The sequence below is a fragment of the Arachis stenosperma genome, chromosome 2 (assembly GCF_014773155.1).
Source record: "Arachis stenosperma cultivar V10309 chromosome 2, arast.V10309.gnm1.PFL2, whole genome shotgun sequence".
NCBI lineage: Eukaryota > Viridiplantae > Streptophyta > Magnoliopsida > Fabales > Fabaceae > Arachis > Arachis stenosperma.
The window spans coordinates 17,364,884-17,374,231 of NC_080378.1; the positions used below are offsets into that span (position 1 = coordinate 17,364,884).

The 9,348-nt window shown below is 41.6% G+C and overlaps 2 non-coding genes across 2 annotated transcripts; both read right to left on the reverse strand.

Moving 5' to 3' along the window:
- Positions 1-327: 327 nt before the first annotated feature.
- Positions 328-435, reverse strand: LOC130964147 (small nucleolar RNA R71). The gene has a single exon (XR_009080255.1). It is a non-coding gene; the product is annotated as a small nucleolar RNA R71 (small nucleolar RNA).
- Positions 436-5,286: 4,851 nt separating this feature from the next.
- LOC130964648 (small nucleolar RNA R71) lies at positions 5,287-5,394 on the reverse strand. Its single transcript, XR_009080733.1, has one exon. It is a non-coding gene; the product is annotated as a small nucleolar RNA R71 (small nucleolar RNA).
- Positions 5,395-9,348: the final 3,954 nt, after the last annotated feature.

The window sequence follows — 9,348 nt, forward strand, 5'->3', positions numbered from 1 at the left end:
CTTCTATGGGAAAAGCATCTCTATCCCTGCCATTGGAGCAAACAACTTTGAGCTTAAGCCTCAATTAGTTTCTCTAATGCAACAGAATTTCAAGTTCCATGGACTTCCATTGGAAGATCCTCATCAGTTCTTAGCTGAATTCTTGCAAATCTGTGACACTGTCAAGACTAATGGGGTTGACCCTGAGGTCTACAGACTGATGCTATTCCCTTTTGCTGTAAGAGACAGAGCTAGAATATGGTTGGACTCTCAACCTAAGAAAGCCTGGACTCTTGGAAAGCTAGTCAATGCCTTCTTGGCAAAGTTCTTTCCACCTCAAAATTGAGTAAGCTTAGAGTGGAAGTCCAAACCTTCAGACAGAAGGATGGAGAATCCCTCTATGAAGCTTGGGAAAGATACAAACAACTGATCAGAAAATGTCCTTCTGACATGCTTTCTGAATGGAGCATCATAGGTATTTTCTATGATGGTCTCTCTGAACTATCCAAGATGTCTTTGGATAGCTCTGCTGGAGGATCTCTTCATCTGAAGAAGACGCCTACAGAAGCTCAAGAACTCATTGAAATGGTTGCAAATAACCAATTCATGTACACTTCTGAAAGGAATCCTGTGAACAATGGGACAAGTCAGAAGAAAGGAGTTCTTGAGATTGATGCTCTGAATGCCATACTGGCTCAGAATAAGATATTGACTCAACAAGTCAATTTGATTTCTCAAAGTCTGTCTGGAATGCAAAATGCACCAAGCAGTACTAAGGATGCTTCATCTGAAGAAGAAGCTTATGATCCTGAGAACTCTTCAATGGAAGAGGTGAATTACCTAGGAGAACCCGATGGAAACACCTATAATTCTTCATGGAGAAATCACCCAAATTTCTCATGGAAGAATCAAGAGAGACCTCAACAAGGTTTCAACAACAATAATGGTGGAAGAAATAGGTTTAGCAATGGCAAGCCTTTTCCATCATCTTCTCAGCAACAGACAGAGAATTCTAAGCAGAACCCCTCTGACTTAGCAACCATTGTCTCTGATCTAATCAAAACCACTCAAGGTTTCATGACTGAAACAAGGTCCTCCATTAGGAATTTGGAGGCACAAGTGGGACAGCTGAGCAAGAAAGTTACTGAACTCCCTCCAAGTACTCTTCCAAGCAATACAGAAGAAAATCCAAAAGGAGAGTGCAAGGCCATCAACATGGCCGAATTTGGAGAGGAAAGAGAGGAAGTGGACGCCACTGAGGAAGACCTCAATGGGCGTGCACTGACCTCCAATGAGTTCCCTAATGAGGAACCATGGGAATCTGAGGCTCAAAATGAGACCATAGAGATTCCATTGGACTTACTTCTGCCTTTCATGAGCTCTGATGAGTATTCTTCCTCTGAAGAGGATGAGTATGTCACTGAAGAGCAAGTTGCTAAATACCTTGGAGCAATCATGAAGCTAAATGACAAGTTATTTGGAAATGAGACTTGGGAGGATGAACCTCCTTTGCTCACCAAAGAACTGGATGACTTGTCTAGGCAGAAATTACCTCAAAAGAGACAGGATCCTGGGAAGTTTTCAGTACCTTGTACCATAGGCACCATGACCTTCAAGAAGGCGCTGTGTGACTTAGGGTCAAGTGTAACCTCATGCCTCTCTCTGTAATGGAGAAGCTAGGGATCTTTGAGGTACAAGCTGCAAGAATCTCACTAGAGATGGCAGACAACTCAAGAAAACAAGCTCATGGACTTGTAAGGATGTATTGGTGAAGATTGAAGACCATTACATCCCTACTGATTTCATAGTCCTAGAGACTGGGAAGTGCATGGATGAATCTATCATCCTTGGCAGACCCTTCCTAGCCACAGCAAAGGCTGTGATTGATGTTGATGGAGGTGAACTGATCATTCAAGTGAATGAAGAATCCTTTGTGTTTAAGGCTCAAGGATATCCCTCTGTCACCATGGAGAAGAAGCATGAAGAACTTCTCTCAAATCAGAGTCAAACAGAGCCCCCACAGTCAAACTCTAAGTTTGGTGTTGGGAGGCCACAACCAAACTCTAAGTTTGGTGTTGAACCCCCACATTCAAACTCTAAGTTTGGTGTTGGGAGGTTCCAACATTGCTCTGAGTATCTATGAGGCTCCATGAGAGCCCTCTGTCAAGCTACTGACATTAAAGAAGCACTTGTTGGGAGGCAACCCAATGTTATATTTTATCTATTTTCTTTTGTTATTTTATGTTTTTTGTAGGTTGATGATCATAAGAAGACACAAAATCAATTGAAGAAGCAAAAACAGAATGAAAAACAGGAAGAAAAACAGCACACCCTGGAGGAAGAACCCACTGGCGTTTAAACGCCAGTGAGGCTAGCAGTTGGGCGTTTAACGCCCAGTCTGGCACCATTCTGGGCGTTTAACGCCAGAAAGGGGCACCAGACTGGCGTTAAATGCCAGAAAAGGGGGGCATCAGCCCGGCGTTTAACGCCAGAAATGGCTCAAAACGTGATTTTGAATGCCATTTGGTGCAGGGATGACTTTTCCTTGACACCTCAGGATCTGTGGACCCCACAGGATCCCCACCAACCCCACCACACTCTCTCTTCTTCACCCATTCACCAATCACCTCAACACCTCTTCCCCATAAACCCTTCTTCACTCCTTCATTTTCACACCACCTAAACACCACTTCCCCCCCTCCTTGGCCGAACACAAAGCCATCTCCCTCTCCTCTATTTCTTCTTCTTCTACTCTCATCTTTCTTCTTTTGCTCGAGGACGAGCAAACCTTTTAAGTTTGGTGTGGTAAAAGCATTGCTTTTTGTTTTTCCATAACCATTTATGGCATCCAAGGCCGGAGAAACCTCTAGAAAGAGGAAAGGGAAGGCAAAAGCTTCTACCTCCGAGTCATGAGAGATGGAGAGATTCATCTCAAGGGTGCATCAAGACCACTTCCATGAAGTTGTGGCCATGAAGAAAGGTCAACTTTGATCAAAGGTTGGACCAAGTCCTCACAGACATTTGTGAAGAGGACACCCAATGGAAGAGAAGTTCAAGAGGGAAGCCGGTTCAACTGAGAAGGCATGACCTCAAGCCCATCACTAAGAAAAGGATGGAGCAAACAAGAGATCCTCCTCCTCATAAAGTCCCTAAGATGCCTCAAGGGATGCACTTTCCTCCACAAAACTATTGGGAGCAAATCAACACCTCCCTAGGAGAATTGAGTTCCAACATGGGACAACTAAGGGTGGAGCATCAAGAACACTCCATCCTCCTCCATGAAATTAGAGAAGATCAAAGAATCATGAGAGAGGAGCAACAAAGACAAGGAAGAGACATTGAGGAGCTCAAGCACTCCATAAGACCTTCAAGAGGAAGAACAAGCCGCCATCACTAAGGTGGACCCGTTCTTTAATCTCCTTGTTCTTTGCTTTTCTGTTTTTCGAAAATTATGCTTTATGTTTATCCATGTTTGTGTCTTATGATCATTAGTGTCTTAGTGTCTATGCCTTAAAGCTATGAATATGAATCCATCACCTTTCTTAAATGAAAACTGTTTTTATTACAAAAGAACAAGAAGTACAGGATTTCAAATTCATCTTTAAAACTAGCTTAATTAGTTTGATGTGGTGACAATACTTTTTGTTTTCTGAATGTATGCTTGAACAGTGCATATGTCTTTTGAATTTGTTGTTCATGAATGTTAAAATTGTTGGCTCTTGAAAGAATGATGAAAAAGGAGACATGTTACTGAGGATCTGAAAAATCATAAAAATGATTCTTGAAGCAAGAAAAAGCAGTGAATACAAAAAAAGAGAGAAGCAAGCGAAAACAAAAAAAAAAAGAGAAAAAGAAAGAAAAAGAAAGAAATAAAGTATGATACAAGGCAAAAAGAGTGTACTTAAGAACCCTGGACACCTCTAATTGGGGACTTTAGCAAAGCTGAGTCACAATCTGAAAAGGTTCACCCTATTATGTGTCTGTGGCATGTATGTATCCGGTGGTAATACTGGTTGGGCGTTTAACGCCCAAAAAGGTAGTGCATTGGGCGTTAAACGCCAGAATGTGCACCATTCTGGGCGTTTAACGCCAGGATGGCACAAGAGGGAAGATTTTGTTTTCAAATCAATTTTTTTCAAGTTTTCAAAGTTTTTCAAATCAAATCTTTTCAATCAAATGTTTTCAAAATCAATTTCTTTCCTTTTTCAAAGATACTTGCTATCAATTAATGATTTGATTGAACATTTTAAAGTATGTTGCCTTTTCTGTTGAGAAAGGTTTAATGTTTGAATCATATATTTTCTTGTTAGCCAAGTCATTAATTTTTAAATTCAAATCTTTTTAAAATTGTTTTCAAATCATATCTTTTCAATCATATCTCTTTAAAAGCATAACTTTTCAATCATATCTTTTTAATCACATCTTTTTCAAAATAGTTTTCAATCATATCTTTTTAAATTCTAATTTCAAAATCTTTTTCTAAAATTACTTGATTTCTTCTCCATTCTTAGTTTTCGAAAATCAATTCAAGTTTTTCAAAATGTTTTTAAAATCTTTTATCTAATTTTCGAAAATTTCTTCCCCTCTTCTCACATCCTTCTATTTATGGAGTAACACTCCTTCTCAATGCACAATTCGAACTCTATCTGACTAAGTTCGAATTCTCTACTTCTTCCTTCTATTTTTCTTTTCTTCTGACACCTCAAGGAATCTCTATACTGTGACATAGAGGATTCCATATTTTTTTGTTCTCTTCTCTTTCATATGAGCAGGAATAAAGACAAAGGCATTCTTATTGAAGCTGACCCGGAACCTGAAAGGACCTTGAAGCGAAAGCTAAGAGAAGCTAAGGCACAACTCCCTATAGAGGACCTGACAGAAATCTTCAAAGAAGAAGAACCCATGGCAGCCGAAAATAACAACAATGCCAACAATGCAAGGAAGGTGTTGGGTGACTTTACTGCACCTACTCCCGACTTCTATGGGAGAAGCATCTCTATCCCTGCCATTGGAGCAAACAACTTTGAGCTTAAGCCTCAATTAGTTTCTCTAATGCAACAGAATTGCAAGTTCCATGGACTTCCATTGGAAGATCCTCATCAGTTCTTAGCTGAATTCTTGCAAATCTGTGACACTGTCAAGACTAATGGGGTTGACCCTGAGGTCTACAGACTTATGCTATTCCCTTTTGCTGTAAGAGACAGAGCTAGAATATGGTTGGACTTACAACCTAAAGACAGCCTGAACTCTTGGGAAAAGCTAGTCAATGCCTTCTTGGCAAAGTTCTTTCCACCTCAAAAATTGAGTAAGCTTAGAGTGGAAGTCCAAACCTTCAGACAGAAGGAAGGTGAGTCCCTCTATGAAGCTTGGGAAAGATACAAACAATTAATCAGAAAATGTCCCTCTGACATGCTTTCTGAATGGAGCATCATAGGTATTTTCTATGATGGTCTGTCTAAACTATCCAAGATGTCTTTGGATAGCTCTACTGGAGGATCTCTTCATCTGAAGAAGACGCCTACAGAAGCTCAAGAGCTAATTGAAATGGTTGCAAATAACCAATTCATGTATACTTCTGAAAGGAATCCTGTGAACAATGGGACAAATCAGAAGAAAGGAGTTCTTGAGATTGATACTCTGAATGCCATATTGGCTCAGAACAAAATATTGACTCAGCAAGTCAATATGATTTCTCAAAGTCTGTTTGGAATGCAAGCTGCACCAGGCAGTACTAAGGACGCTTCATCTGAAGAAGAAGCTTATGATCCTGAGAACCCTTCAATGGAAGAGGTGAATTACCTAGGAGAACCCTATGGAAACACCTATAATTCTTCATGGAGAAATCACCCAAATTTCTCATGGAAGGATCAAGAGAGACCTCAACAAGGTTTCAATAACAATAATGGTGGAAGAAACAGGTTTAGCAATAGCAAGCCTTTTCCATCATCTTCTCAGCAACAGATAGAGAATTCTAAGCAGAGCCACTCTGATTTAGCAACCATGGTCTCTGATCTAATCAAAACCACTCAAAGTTTCATGACTAAAACAAGGTCCTCCATTAGGAATTTGGAGGCACAAGTGGGACAGCTGAGCAAGAAAATTACTGAACTCCCTCCTAGTACTCTTCCAAGCAATACAGAAGAAAATCCAAAAAGAGAGTGCAAGGCCATCAACATGGCCGAATTTGGAGAGGAAGGAGAGGAAGTGAACGCCACTGAGGAAGACCTCAATGGGCGTGCACTAGCCTCCACTGAGTTCCCCAATGAGGAACCATGGGAATCTGAGGCTCAAAATGAGACCATAGAGATTCCATTGGACTTACTTCTGCCATTCATGAGCTCTGATGAGTATTCTTCCTCTGAAGAGGATGAGTATGTCACTGAAGAGCAAGTTGCTAAATACCTTGGAGCAATCATGAAGCTAAATGACAAGTTATTTGGAAATGAGACTTGGGAGAACAAACCTCCTTTGCTCACCAAAGAACTGGATGACTTGTCTAGGCAGAAATTACCTCAAAAGAGACAAGATCCTGGGAAGTTTTCAATACCATGTACCATAGGCACCATGACCTTCAAGAAGGCTCTGTGTGACTTAGGGTCAAGTGTAAACCTCATGCCTCTCTCTGTAATGGAGAAGCTAGGGATCTTTGAGGTGCAAGCTGCAAGAATCTCACTGGAGATGGCAGACAATTCAAGAAAACAAGCTTATGGACTTGTAGAGGATGTTCTGGTGAAAATTGAAGACCATTACATCCCTGCTGATTTCATAGTCCTAGAGACTGGGAAGTACATGGATGAATCCATCATCCTTGGCAGACCCTTCCTAGCCACAGCTAAGGCTGTAATTGATGTTGATAGAGGTGAACTAATCATTCAAGTGAATGAAGAATCCTTTGTGTTTAAGGCTCAAGGATATTCCTCTGTCACCATGGAGAGGAAGCATGAAGAGCTTCTCTCAAATCAGAGTCAAACAGAGCCCCCACAGTCAAACTCTAAGTTTGGTGTTGGGAGGCCACAACCAAACTCTAAGTTTGGTGTTGAACCCCCACATTCAAACTCTAAGTTTGGTGTTGGGAGGTTCCAACATTGCTCTGAGAAAATGTGAGGCTCCATGAGAGCCCACTGTCAAGCTACTGACATTAAAGAAGTGCTTGTTGGGAGGCAACCCAATCTTACTATATTTTATCTATTTCCCTTTGTTATTTTATGTTTTCTGTAGGTTGATGATCATGAGAAGTCACAAAATCAATTGAAAAAGCAAAAACAGAATAAAAAACAGAAAGAAAAACAGCACACCCTGGAGGAAGATGTTGCTGGCGTTCAAATGCCAGTAAGGCTAGCAGTTGGGCGTTTAACGCCCAGTCTGGCACCATTCTGGGCGTTTAACGCCAGAAAGGGGCACCAGACTGGCGTTAAACGCCAGAAAAGGGCAAGAACCTGGCGTTAAACGCCAGAAATGGGCACCAGCCCGGTGTTTAACGCCAGATTTGGCACAAAACGCAAATTTTCTTGCCACTTGGTGCAGGGATGACTTTTCCTTGACACCTCAGGATCTGTGGACCCCACAGGATCCCCACCAACCCCACCACCCTCTTTCTTCTTCACCCATTCACCAATCACCTCAACACCTCTTCCCCAAAAACCCTTCACCTATCAAATCCCATCTTTCTCTTCACCACTCACATCCATCCTTCATAAAACCCCACCTACCTCACCTTTCAAATTCAAACCACTTTCCCTCCCAAACCCACCCATACATGACCGAACCATGAGTCCCCCCTCTCCTATATAAACCCTTCTTCACTCCTTCATTTTTACAGAACCTAAACACCACTTCTCCCCCTCTTTGGCCGAACACAAAGCCATTCCCTTCTTCCTCATTTCTTCTTCTTCTACTCTCTTCTTTCTTCTTTTGCTCGAGGACGAGCAAACCTTTTAAGTTTGGTGTGGTAAAAGCATTGCTTTTTGTTTTTCCATAACCATTTATGGCATCCAAGGCCGGAGAAACCTCTAGAAAGAGGAAAGGGAAGGCAAAAGCTTCCACCTCCGAGTCTTGGGAGATGGAGAGATTCATCTCAAGGATGCATCAAGACCACTTCTATGAAGTTGTGGCCTTGAAGAAGGTGATCCCCGAGGTCCCTTTTTCACTCAAAAAGAGTGAATATCCGGAGATCCGACATGAGATCCGAAGAAGAGGTTGGGAAGTTCTTACTAACCCCATTCAACAAGTCGGAATCTTGATGGTTCAAGAGTTCTATGCCAATGCATGGATCACCAAGAGCCATGATCAAAGTGTGAACCCGAACCCAAAGAATTGGTTTACTATGGTTCGGGGGAAATACTTGGATTTTAGTCCAGAAAATGTGAGGTTGGCATTCAACTTGCCCATGATGCAAGGAGATGAACATCCTTACACTAGAAGGGTCAACTTTGATCAAAGGTTGGACCAAGTCCTCACTGACATTTGTGAAGAGGGCGCCCAATGGAAGAGAGATTCAAGAGGGAAGCCGGTTCAATTAAGAAGGCATGACCTCAAGTCCGTGGATAGAGGATGGTTAGAGTTTATCCAACGCTCAATCATTCCCACTAGCAACCGGTCCGAAGTTACTCTAGACCGGGCCATCATGATTCATAGCATCATGATTGGAGAAGAAGTGGAAGTTCATGAGGTTATAGCTCAAGAACTCTATAAGGTGGCGGACAAGTCCTCTACCTTAGCAAGGTTAGCCTTTCCTCATCTCATTTGTCACCTCTGTTATTCAGTTGGAGTTGACATAGAGGGAGACATCCTCATTGATGAGGACAAGCCCATCACTAAGAAAAGGATGGAGCAAACAAGAGACCCCTCTCATCATGAGATCCCTGAGATGCCTCAAGGGATGCACTTTCCTCCACAAGACTATTGGGAGCAACTAAACACCTCCCTAGGAGAATTGAGTTCCAACATGGGACAACTAAGGGTGGAGCACCAAGAACATTCCATCCTCCTCCATGAAATTAGAGAAGATCAAAGAATCATGAGAGAGGAGCAACAAAGACAAGGAAGAGACATTGAGGAGCTCAAGCACTCCATAGGATCTTCAAGAGGAAGAACAAGCCGCCATCATTAAGGTGGACCCGTTCTTTAATTTCCTTGTTCTTTAGTTTTCTGTTTTTTCGAAATTTTCATGCTTATGTTTGTCCATGTTTGTGTCTTATGATCATTAGTATCTTAGTGTCTATGCCTTAAAGTTATGAATGTCCTATGAATCCATCACCTTTCTTAAATAAACAATGTTCTTAATTGAAAAAGAGAAGAATTGCAGATTAATTATTTTGATGTGGTGGCAACACTTTTGTTTCCTGAATGTATGCTTAAACAGTGCATATG